The following is an 11652-nucleotide window of genomic DNA, read 5'->3' as shown; positions in this document are numbered from 1 at the left end:
AAGGGAGGGGAGGGGAGGGGAGGGGAGGGGAGGGGAGGGGAGGGGAGGGGAGGGGAGAGGGGAAAGGAAGATAGGAGAGGACAAGGGGAAGGCCAGGAGAGGGAACAGGAGAGGGGAGGGCAGAGGAGGGGAGAGGGGTGGGGAAAAGAGAGGGTACAGAAGAGTGGAACAAAGAGAAGGAGAGGGGAGGGGAGAGGAGAGGAGAGGGCAGGGAAGAGAAAAGGGGAGGAGATGGAGAGAGGAGGTGAGAGGAGAGGGGAGGAGAGAGGGGAGAGGGGAAGGAAGCTGATAGTATTTAGTGTGTAGAAGTTCTTTCAGTGTTTATTAGCATAATGGGAATATTTGAGCATATGGATGGGACTAGGCAATATCTCTTTTCATATCTGACACTAACACTTGGCTCCAATCTCCACTTCAAAAGGTATAAGCAGCAACTGTTGGTCCTAGGTTTCCCTTCTAATTTTTACCACACAGTTGTTTGTATTAACAAACAATTGTTCCTGATAGTCTGTACTTTAAAAAAATGACAATGTATGTATGATTCTATTTTCTGAATTAATTACTCATTTTAAACATAATGAAATAAATTAAACCTCTGTATTCTATTAATCAGGATTTCTTTGCAAATACAATCAGGTATGGCAGCAGCATCATATATACAGATTTTAAAAAGAACCCTCTGCATTTCCCTAGGTTTATCTTTACATCTTCCATTAAAATTCCACTTAGACAACACTGTAACTACTCCAGCATTGCCACAGTTCAAGTAACTGTTTAGAGTACAGTCTGGAATCACTTTGTCACATGCCAAACAGCAGGTAGAAAATCTCTGACAACATAAATTAGTCACTGAAATAAGGAGTAATGATTAATCACCTCAGAGAATAACTGACAGAATTACCCATCACTGTGACTGCTATTTCTTACTAACAAACACTGTACAGTAATTCCAGCGCACGCTGCATCACCTCACATAGCTGAAGGCATAATCCTTACGAACTGAATGAAAGTAGACTATCCCTAAGGTTCATCTTGATTATATCAGGAGAGAGAAAAGCCCCTGCTCATATACTGTGAAAATAAAATTTTAATTTTATTAATGATTTATGGTATATGTGAGTTGCTTGATGAAATAACAATAGTATTTATTTATAAGAATGATTTTCATTTGAACAAATAAAATAATTCACAAAGCTATAATGCTCAGGTTCATTTTTTTACTGCTTTTTCCCCTATATATAATATTGTTATATTTTATGGTCACAATATTCTCCAATTGAATTTCTGATTCCTTATTATACCTATGTTTTTGCAGAATAATTTACAGTACACAATCATAAAATATCCTGCTGTGAAGAATATGACATGTACTGATGCATTTCTGAATGTCATGAAGCTGAACCAATCTCAGCTGTAAAAACTATTCCATTAGGAAAAGTACAACTTTGTAAGCATCCATCCAGCATACACAACATTTTTGACCTCCATACCTTGCAGAATAAAGGAAGTACACCTATTGTTATGTGCATTTTTAACTGGGCTACTCCAACTAAGACAGAAAATGCATGTCCAGAAGTTGAAGTGATAGAATAGGGAAGAAAAGATCACTCATATAAAACAGCAAACAATCTGCAACTCAGCCCTCATCTTGGAATAAACCTAGCCTTTGTATAATGTGTGGATATGCCCAATCCTGCACTGTTCCCATGTGCAGAGTGAGCACACAATCAAAACCCCAAATATAATTCCACTCCCTCTAGTTTGTCCTAGAAAATAGTGTTTTATCCTCCTTGATATTAAGCACATTTTCTTCAAATTTTGGTCTGTGTTGAAGAAAATTTAATCACTTTTTTTTATAGACTCTTCCCACAGTATTCAGAGAATATTATCAAGAACCTAGAATATACATTCTTTGAAGTTAAAATCCGCTATGACACTTGTGATGGTGGCAAAAGAGTTTCTGTTTTGCCTGTCGGGGGTTGGGGAAATGCTTATGTACTTTACAGCTAGCTTAACATAAAACTCCTCAGCTATTTCGATATGCAAATAATGTGCACAGCACATATGGAACATAGAGAACTTTCTTTTCAGTCAATATCTATATTATGAAATTCCTTTCTTATTTAATAATAAGAATTCTATAAATCCATTAATGACTTCATTTTCAAATTGCTGCCCGTACAAATAGATATTTAGCATTCCACTGTAGAAACAAAGCTAAAGCAGGTGAGGGTAGGTCTCTTCCCAGATAACTAGCAACAAGACAAGATGAAACGGCCTCAAGTTACACCAGGTGAGATTTAGATTGGATATTAGGAAAAAACCATCCACTGAAAGGGTGATCAAGCATTGGAACAGGCTGCCCAGGGAGGTGGCTGTCACCATCCTTGGAGGTATTCAAAAAACATGTAGATGTGGTGCTTAGTGACATGGTTTATTAATGGACTTGACAGTCCTGGGTTAATGGTTGGACGTGATGATCTCAAAGGTCTTTTCCAACCTAAATGAAAATGAATCTATGATAATTTAAAGTTGATAAACTCTGAAATACTTATCACAGATCTTTAGGACTATTTATTCAACTGCAAATTTTGGAATAAAACAGGGCAGGTTTTTTCATATCCTTTTTAGAAGTCTATTAAATACAAATGCTTTTGAAATAGTTATCAGTAGTGTATCAACAATCCAAAGATGAAATATTTGTCTTTTCCACTACAAGTTAGAAAAATAAGAGTGTATAACTCTTGCCATAGTATTACTTGTGTTCCTTTGTAGTTTTTTGTAGTTCATTATCTTAATTAAATTATCATCTGTCCAGCAGCTACATCTGGAAGGACGTCTCCTTTTTAGTATGTTTTTAAACAGTGTTTATGTTCAAACATCTCATTTCCTCACTTTTTCCTTACTTCTGTCACTTTATTTCAATGCATAGTCCAATTGTTGCTTTGATTTTTAAATCTGATAACCATTCAGGAGAATAACAGTACTGCAGCACTTGGGAGATGTTCATTTTAGAGCTGTTCTGAAGATCCAGTACAAATAAATGTTTTGTGCAAGTACTCACATTATTCAGATCAGTTTGAACTCACACAGTTTGTTCATACTGCCCACCTCCCTGTTCCATTTATACCTGAAACGAATCTGCACCTCTAGCTTTGACTAAGTTAATGACTACCTAATAATGAAATCCCCACAGTTTTAGCTTAGTCAGAGTTCTCCATTACATGTCACACAGAGACTTTAATTTGTTCTTCTCTTTGATCTTCACCTCTGTGTTTCCACAGCATTTTTTAACACTAGCATAGAATGACTGACTCTTCAGAGGACGTGTACAGATTCCTCAAAAAACCTTTAACTGATTTAGAAGGGAAAGTCTAATGAAAATCTCCATCCCTTTACACATACTCAAATCAAAATATCCACCTATTAAATATATTGTTTCCTTTACCAAGCAGCTAATAAAAAATCCAAACAGAAAAAATAAACAGAGCATTGCCACTTTTCATTAAGGCATAAGAGGGTAAGTATGACTCTTGATAGCTCCTTTTTATTTCATGTCCTTGATGATTCTTTCCCTGCATTTATTTTGCCTGCTGCTGCCATTGTCATGGGCAATACAAAGCCAATTTTTCCTCTGATTTTAAATGAGGTAAGTCCATAGTAGCTTCATTAATTTTACCTGAAATAGACCATAGTAAGTACTGATAAGGACAAAACTGTACTCTGCGGATTCATCACTGCAGAATATTCAAATCGGTTTTACTCTGAAAACAGAAGCCAACTGATGCCGTGTCAGAGTGGGTGGAGGACTGGGTGTTGTGGGTCTACAGTTTCTTATAAGACAGTAAACACGTTCAAATGCATATTTAGTATCTATTTTCAGAATTGCCTTTTTTTTTTTCACAGCAATACAAGTGTCTGTAAACAATGAACATGTATTTCAGATGCATTTAGAATAGTTAAACCCGTTGTGTTCCTGTTCATATGTATGCTGTCATAGAAATTCAGCTATCGGGTCACTAGAAGAAAGTCAAGAAATTTTGAAAAACACATTGTGTAAGAATAGTTGTTATCAAAGTGTACTGTGCAACTGTACTGTACATACCTTCATTGGCAGTTAAGATCATAGGAAGTGAAAATACCTCAACTTTGCAGATTTAAGGTTGTGCTTTGTCAGTGGATAGAACAGCTTTAGCCATTTTGTTTACATGCTATTGCAATTACTAGAGTGAAAAGGTTTTCCATTGTAATTCAGTATAAATTACCCGAAGCATTGTGTTAACATGTTACTTGTTTTCCAGATCATCAAAGATAACCTGGTAGACAGAACTAGTAAGTAGATATTCAGTAAACAGTCCTTTCCATTACTGAGATTTATAATTATAGTTCTTTCCCTCCTCAATAATTGAATATATCTAATTGCTCTTCCTTTTAACTTTAATACTAGGTTTCAAACTGGTGAATGGAGAGGAAAGCACCATTAGAGACATTATTCTATGTTGCTTTCCCTCCTGTACAACGACTTGAACTCAAGCAATAAAGTTAAATGAAAAAGGCACTATACTAGATTTTCAATTACGGCAGAGGCAGGGAGCCACAATTATCCCTTTCATTACAGAAATACTTCTCATAGCTACACAGGCAGAATCCCTGCTGCTGCTGCTTCTGCTATTCCTGTTGTTGTTACTGCTGCTCTAAAATTGAAGTGCCCTTGAAAACAGATAAGGCTATAGGTCACCAAATAGAAGTTAAAATTGTGAAAAAATGTATATTTAAAGGAAATAGGGAAAAAAAGGACCAGGAAAACAGACCTTCAGACCTTCTTTTTCCTTATCTCTGCTGCAAAGATACAATGTTTCTCCAGACCTGTAATAAATTATAATAGTAGTAACTGTGCCACTAGGTTGTCGATGCGATGCATGTGAAATATGTGTAAGCCCTGTGTCTTTTAACAGCTCTTATATCCAAGAATCTACTGACTGAACAATCAGGGGCGTTCCACCTCTGGTGTACCCATCTTTTACTATGTTGCAAATTACAAAACCCAAAACAAAACAAAAAAAACCAAACCAAAACACACAAAAAAACCCAAAAACCCACCAAACAAAAAAAACGATCAGAACATTTTCTACTGTTTTGAACACCTTTACATGAAGGATATCATATCTCAGAAACAGTTCTTTATTTCCCCCATCTACTTCATTTCACTTTGGAAGTGAATACCCTTTCTACCAAGCACATAAAACTAACCCACCACTTCAAGAGTGGAACTGCAAATCACAAATATTTGCATAGCCGTGAAAGTGGTTTACTTTAGCCTTTTGTGAGGTGGACCAGCAACTCAGACATTGCCTGTCAGCCTCCTGTGTGATTCAGAATTGTCTCCTCTCCAAAAACCAAGGCAAAAAATAGGAAGAAAAAGCCCTATGTCATTTTTTTTTTCTTCACTACAGGACAAAATCACAATCTATCCTATTAATACTGAAGATGAAAAGGAGAATATTAAAACAGTAAGTATCAAGATTCTGTTTCAGACTGAGAAAAATATGTGTCAGGAAGCATATGAAGTTTATGTAAAAGCAAGAAAGACTGTCTAAGCCCAACAGACAATGGATTACCTATGACAAAAGACCCACACCTGTGCCTCAGAACTAAAACAGCTAAAATACATTCAGCAAACTGGACACAATGGTCCCTGGCACATAACACAACTAAACATCACCCTCACCTTACAAGAGTTTCAGCACTCACTTGTTAACATACAGGCTAAAGGTGTATTGCAAGGAACACATATATATCATGAGAGAACTGCAACCATGCAGAAGTCTTGCTGAAAATTTCAATCATGAATAGACGGCTGTCCAATCCTTAAGATTTTCTATTGAAGTCCGGAGAAGACGTTGCATACAGGAAACATTTTTCAAAATACTTTAAAAATGTCATACTTCTACAAGAAAAAAATAAAGGCAAAGCCTTCTGAAATACCTCATAAACCTCTTTTTTCCTTCCTTCTTCCAGTCTTGGATCACAGAAAGTCAAAGACTTTGGAAAAGGTTTTTTTTGTGGGTTTTGTTGGGTTTATTTCTCTTTTCTGATCATATTTAAACACACATAATTCTGAGTGAAATAATTTGTTTATTCATACACACAATGCACAAATAGAATCACATGTGGTTATGTGAACACATCGTATTTTATTTGTGCTATCAATTGTTTACCATAGTTAAATGGTAAATAGTTAAATAGAGAGTTAAAATTATCAGACACGCTTTTTTTTTTTTTTTTTTTTTTTTTTTTTGGCAAAGGGTCTGTCCGTGAGTTTCCAATGACAGTGTCATAGCAGCAACTATTACTTTTGAGTAGTTTATAAGCCTTTTTTGACTCTTTACTAGTTGAAGCTATTGGAGCCTCAGAAACATTCATCTCTGTCTCTGAGGAGAATAGTCTTTCTTAACTCTAAAAACCTTTCTTGATATCCTGGCAATTTACTCTTGCTGAACTATTACTCTGCAGTGGAGTGCAAGATACACTTTCTGTTGCTGTGTGATAATGTCCGATCCTAAAATCTTCTGTGGCAAAATAACTGGCAGTTATTACAGGCAGAGAATAAGAGTATTCAGATCAACCACAAAATCTGCAGCTTTGCTTCTTATGCCAGTAATCCTATATTGCCCACCCATGGAAAAAAATTATGTGCAATTCTAATAACTACATAATCATACTTTTTACAGGCTTTATGGCAAATTAAAAACTTTATTTATGTTCTGTGTTTTTCTCTTCCTCAAATCCCATTCAGTGTTGTCAAATTTCAGCTTTAAGTACAATGACTATTAAATATAATTTGTTCTTTCTTCCTTTCTTTTATTACCCTCCCCCCCCCCCCCCCCCCCGCCTTCTTTTCTGAGAGAGGGAGAAACGTTAGTACCTTTCTCTGCAAAGATTTATTTTTTGTTTGGTTTTGTAGTTGTATATGTAATATTGCTCTCTGTACCTCCAAAAGGCTACCCTGGAGATAGAACATGCACAAAGAAAGCAACTGACATGATGAACGACATCTCATTTCCTTACATGGAGAAGTAAAAACAAACTTTTACCCTTTGGTTTGCAGAGAAGAATGAGGTGAGATCATGGTTTCAAATTCATTAATGGAGCGGGTAGGGTGAACATGGAGTTGTTAGCCCTTAGAATTAGGGAACACCTTTTGAGACAGCCAGGAGGTCAATTTAAAACAGGTGAAAATCTATTTCTTTGCACAGTGGGCAGAAATTTTCTGGAATCTCTTTCTACAGGAGATTGTGGAGGTACATGATATCAGCTGCTTCAGAAAGGGCTTAGGTAAATTCATAAATGATAGGTTTGCAAACTAGATACCGAGGTGAACAGTCAGGATCATTAATCCTATGACTGTGGAGAAGTATGAAGAAACTTAATATCAGACATTGGCCAGATTTATGTGCCTTTCCTAGGCATTATCTCTTACTGTTCCTGAACTTGGTGGACCATTTCATGTGATCCAGAAGAGCATTTCTTATGTTCTTACACTATTTTAACAGGCTAAGTGTAAGGCTTATTCTTAGTCATGCTAAAGGATTCAATTTCAGCATCCGCTTACATACTTTTCTGACATTTATATGCAAAACAAGCATCACCAGTCAAAACTAACACTAACAATCATCTGGGAATCAGAAATATTTCTAACTCACGCAATGATTTGCTAAGTAAACTAATCATGAATATATAGAGATGAATAACACAGTACAGGTACCCGGTATTCAGGTCTGCCTATGGGCAATCCAGAAAAGAAGACACTAAGAAATAAAAGAAATATGACTGTATTTTGTTCATTATTGTAACATTCACTCTCTAATTCACAATGCTTAGTAGATTCCACACATTTAAGAATTGAAATAACAACCATGGATGCATTTCCTTATACAGTAAGGGGCAAACCATAGATTCAAAGACAGAGAAAGCATTAATGTGGGCATATTAAAATATTTTTATTCTTTTAAATGTCATCAAAAAAGAAATAGAAACAACAAATATACTAGACTGCAGATTAGAAAATACTGCAAACTGCTAGACATGTCAAGATATTTTTTTCCTTCCGTCATTATATGTATGTTTAGTAGATTTACGGAGTAGATACAGTATTTCTATGTTAAATACAAATGTAAAATGAAAAATAAGAACATCATCTTATTATTGCTTTCATGAATACTAATTAAGTTAAAAAAAATCTAAAAAAAACCCCTAAGAATCCTTTTCCAAATAAATCCCTTTGCCTTCACCACATTTAGTTTCCCATTTTTTGCAAGATTTTTGCAGAGAATGAGTCTCCTTCTCTGAAGGTTTCAAGCAGACTCCTTGTCCTCACCCTGTATTTTCAGAAGCAGTGATGTCTTTAGCACACACCTTGCATCTCTCTAGTTACTTCTTCTCTCCTTTGCTTTTCCTCCAGGTTTATTCCTGCTTATTCCAAGTTTTCTCTCTTCCATAGCTGTTACCTACCACACTGAGTCACTGAAGAGCTTGGACAAAGATGCAAATGAGTCTTTGTGCCAGCTGCCTCTTATCAGCTCAGCCAAAGTAAGGCTGAATGCCAGGAGAACAAGAAACAGGAGGCAGGGAGGATAAAAGACTGGAAGTATGGGCAGAATACAGAATATTTGCAGCCAAGAATGAAAAGAGAAACTACTACTACCCACAATACTTTCATTTTTCTTATCCCATTTTCTCATAGCAACTTGTAGGGTATTTTTTAATTCCCTTCCAATGAAAGGTGATAAACCAAGAATTGATATTGCTCTGTAACATTGCTGGATCCAAAGAATTCATTGGTTTGGGGGTTCGTTTTTTTTGTTTGTTTCTTTTTCTTTTCTTTTTTTTTTTTTTTTTCTCCTTTCTTTCCTTCTGCTACCCATAGGTCAGGAAATAAACTATCAGAATTTGTGATGAAAGGCAAACCCAAACCTTACTATATTAGTCAGGAGCAAAACCTACAGTCCACAGTGTAAGGACAGTAGTTCAATAACTTTTTTCTCAAAGCAATGATATAGACATCCCTCCACCTTTTTGCTGCTTCTTCAGTATTATAGTGTATAAATTGAAAAGTCCATGGATAGAACCTGCTCTTAATTTTGAACAAGCTGAAGTCAGGTTGAATGAAAATTTCAATGAAACCCAGTTTCTCAAGCTTCTAACCTCAGATGTCTATAATTCAGGGAAAAAGATCTACAAGCTTAGATTCTTTCTACTGTTCATAGAAGTAATGATCCATAACATATGATTACATTGCAAGGATCCATTCTTGGAGTTAACAATTCAATTTAATCAGAAATTTTGTTATATGAGCTTTCTCTAAGTCTCTTCTCTTTCCCTGCATGGAACTCTTGATGCTGACAGCAGGTCACACCACTTGCACCATTCAGCTGTTCACACAAAAGCCAATGGAAAAGGCAAGATGTCAGCGGCAGTCTGGTATCTATATATGCCAGGATTATACCTAGGTTTGCTATAGAGCATACATGGAATATGCAATTTATGTAAATAGGAGCAAAAGTTCTTAAAAGTGATTTTGTATATTTGTAAGAATATATTTTAAAGCATGTTCACCTGGTGTTTTTGTTTTTTGGGTTTTTTTTACAAAATAGAATTTAAATAAACAAGGATATGTCAACAAATTTTGTTCAAAAGTATACTAGACAACAATAAATGTCTACTATTATGCAAAATGAAATATAAGCCAAATCAATATGGAAAGCAATGCAAGACATGCTTCTGAACAGCTTCATGTCAATAGAGTTCTGGTGCCCGTGTCCATCCCCAGCTGTCAGAACAGCAGGATTGTCCTGTCTCAAACACATACACAAACTTTCTTCATGACTGGCTGTGGTATGCTTTAAAGAAAATATAAGGCAAGCACATGTGACCAGATGTACACAACAGGAAAGCATCATGGGGTCACAGTGATAACATGCCTTGATGAATCCTTGTTAATTTAAGTTGCACTGCCTCCCAGTCAGCAACATTTCTGAGGAAAATCTGAAACATCTTGGTCATTTCCTTGGGCAGATAAAAGACTGAATTCCATTCTGATTAGCTGATGTGCAGAAATTTGCAGTACTGCTGATGGGGATAACTTGCTCTGCCTGGAAAAAGGCAGACCACACAGAGCTGTATTTGTCATTAAAATTACCCAACATATCATTCGTTAAATGCAAAGTGTGCCACCTACTTCTAAATATCAGCAACACATTTCGTCAAAAATGGAAATGTAGAGGCTGTTTTCATGTTGCTGTTTCCTTTGTCATACAGAGATTATTGTAAACAAGACCATAAAGACAAGTAAAAATATCCTTTGCAGGGGTTCATTGCCAGTAAAGTGTAGCACTTAGAAATCTAGAAAACTGGAGAAAAATGATTGATGCTATATAAAACTATTTTCTGAAAGAGTAGTTTTCATTTTCTTCCAAAATAATTAACAGATTTTATATGTCTTTACGTAGTTGTTTATTAAATTAAAAACAGAGTGTGTGTGAAAAGTTAATTGAGTGACTAAATTTTTTTCCTTACTTGGTAATGATTTATCATCAGGATCTAATAGATCACAACTTTCATCTCTCCCAGGAGAGTCCTCACTTTGTACTTGCAGTTATCAGTATACTGAACTTCTCAATTACAGAGGTGTGCAGGATGTGGCATTTAGGAATAAAAGGATTTGCTCCATTTGTGACATGTGGAGCTAATATGTCACTTTCATAAGATGTAGTAAGAAGCTTCAAGAAGAATAAAATTAGAGCAAAAGAACATGTGTGTGCCCCTGCTTCCAGTGACACACAGTTTCCATAAAACCTCTGCCTTCACTTACTAAATTATAAAATACTAAAGAGTGACATTTTGTGATACGTCACAGAGTTCTTACACTGATGGCTTTCAGTTATTTCTGAGGTTTTCTGATCATTAAATACTATGGATATGGGCATACTACATATAGTCTGTTCTGGTGGGCAGTTGCTGTATTTGGAAATTCAACAGCATTTTGTACCATTACCACTTGAAGAGGGCCCTCTTAGCATCAGTCCTGATATTATCTTTCTGTTCCTGACACATACGTGATACTCAGCTTCTGAACCTGCCTGCATCATTTGTCAACAGTTCCTGTAATGGGAAAATAACCACTGAAGTAGATGACTGGGCTTTCTGGAGTTTGCAAACCTTTATGTACCCCTTATCCAGTGTAAGTATATTGGGATAGGACAAGGGTTTCCCACTTAATCCTTAGCTTCAAAAAAACAGCTTAAAAATGTCACTAGAGTGTAACCTGCCCACCTGCAGACAGCCTATAACAACTCCAATATGTGAGATTGTTCCAGCGTTGCAGTGAAGTGCTCTAAAGTGCCATTCTGGTCGCTCCAGCACTACTGTGACAGAAGTGACCATCTGGCAGTAAGTGAAGTGTGGTGAGTCTGGCCCATACAAACTTACTGAGTGTGTCTACATTAATAACTGGTCTAAAGCAAAGATGGAAGGCATTGGCGTTTATTTACTATGAAAGACCACAGCCCATACACCATTTATCTTTGCAGCAAAGCTTGTTCCAGGCACCAATCCAAGGCGTGGTCTCAGCATGCACAAAGAGCTGGTTACTGG

The 11652-nt window shown here is 36.3% G+C and overlaps 1 long non-coding RNA gene across 1 annotated transcript in view; it reads left to right on the top strand.

The window, feature by feature from the left end:
• Positions 1-11652, top strand: part of LOC308067813 — a 59748-nt gene that overhangs the window by 17598 nt on the left and 30498 nt on the right. The window contains exon 3 of the long non-coding RNA XR_013929747.1: positions 43-11652. This exon is cut by the window's right edge and continues 30498 nt beyond it. This is a non-coding gene — a long non-coding RNA (uncharacterized lncRNA). The remainder of the gene's footprint in view (positions 1-42) is intronic.

This window comes from Falco punctatus (genome assembly GCF_963210335.1).
Source record: "Falco punctatus genome assembly, chromosome: 1".
Lineage (NCBI taxonomy): Eukaryota > Metazoa > Chordata > Aves > Falconiformes > Falconidae > Falco > Falco punctatus.
This window is presented reverse-complemented; position numbering and strand designations above follow the sequence as displayed.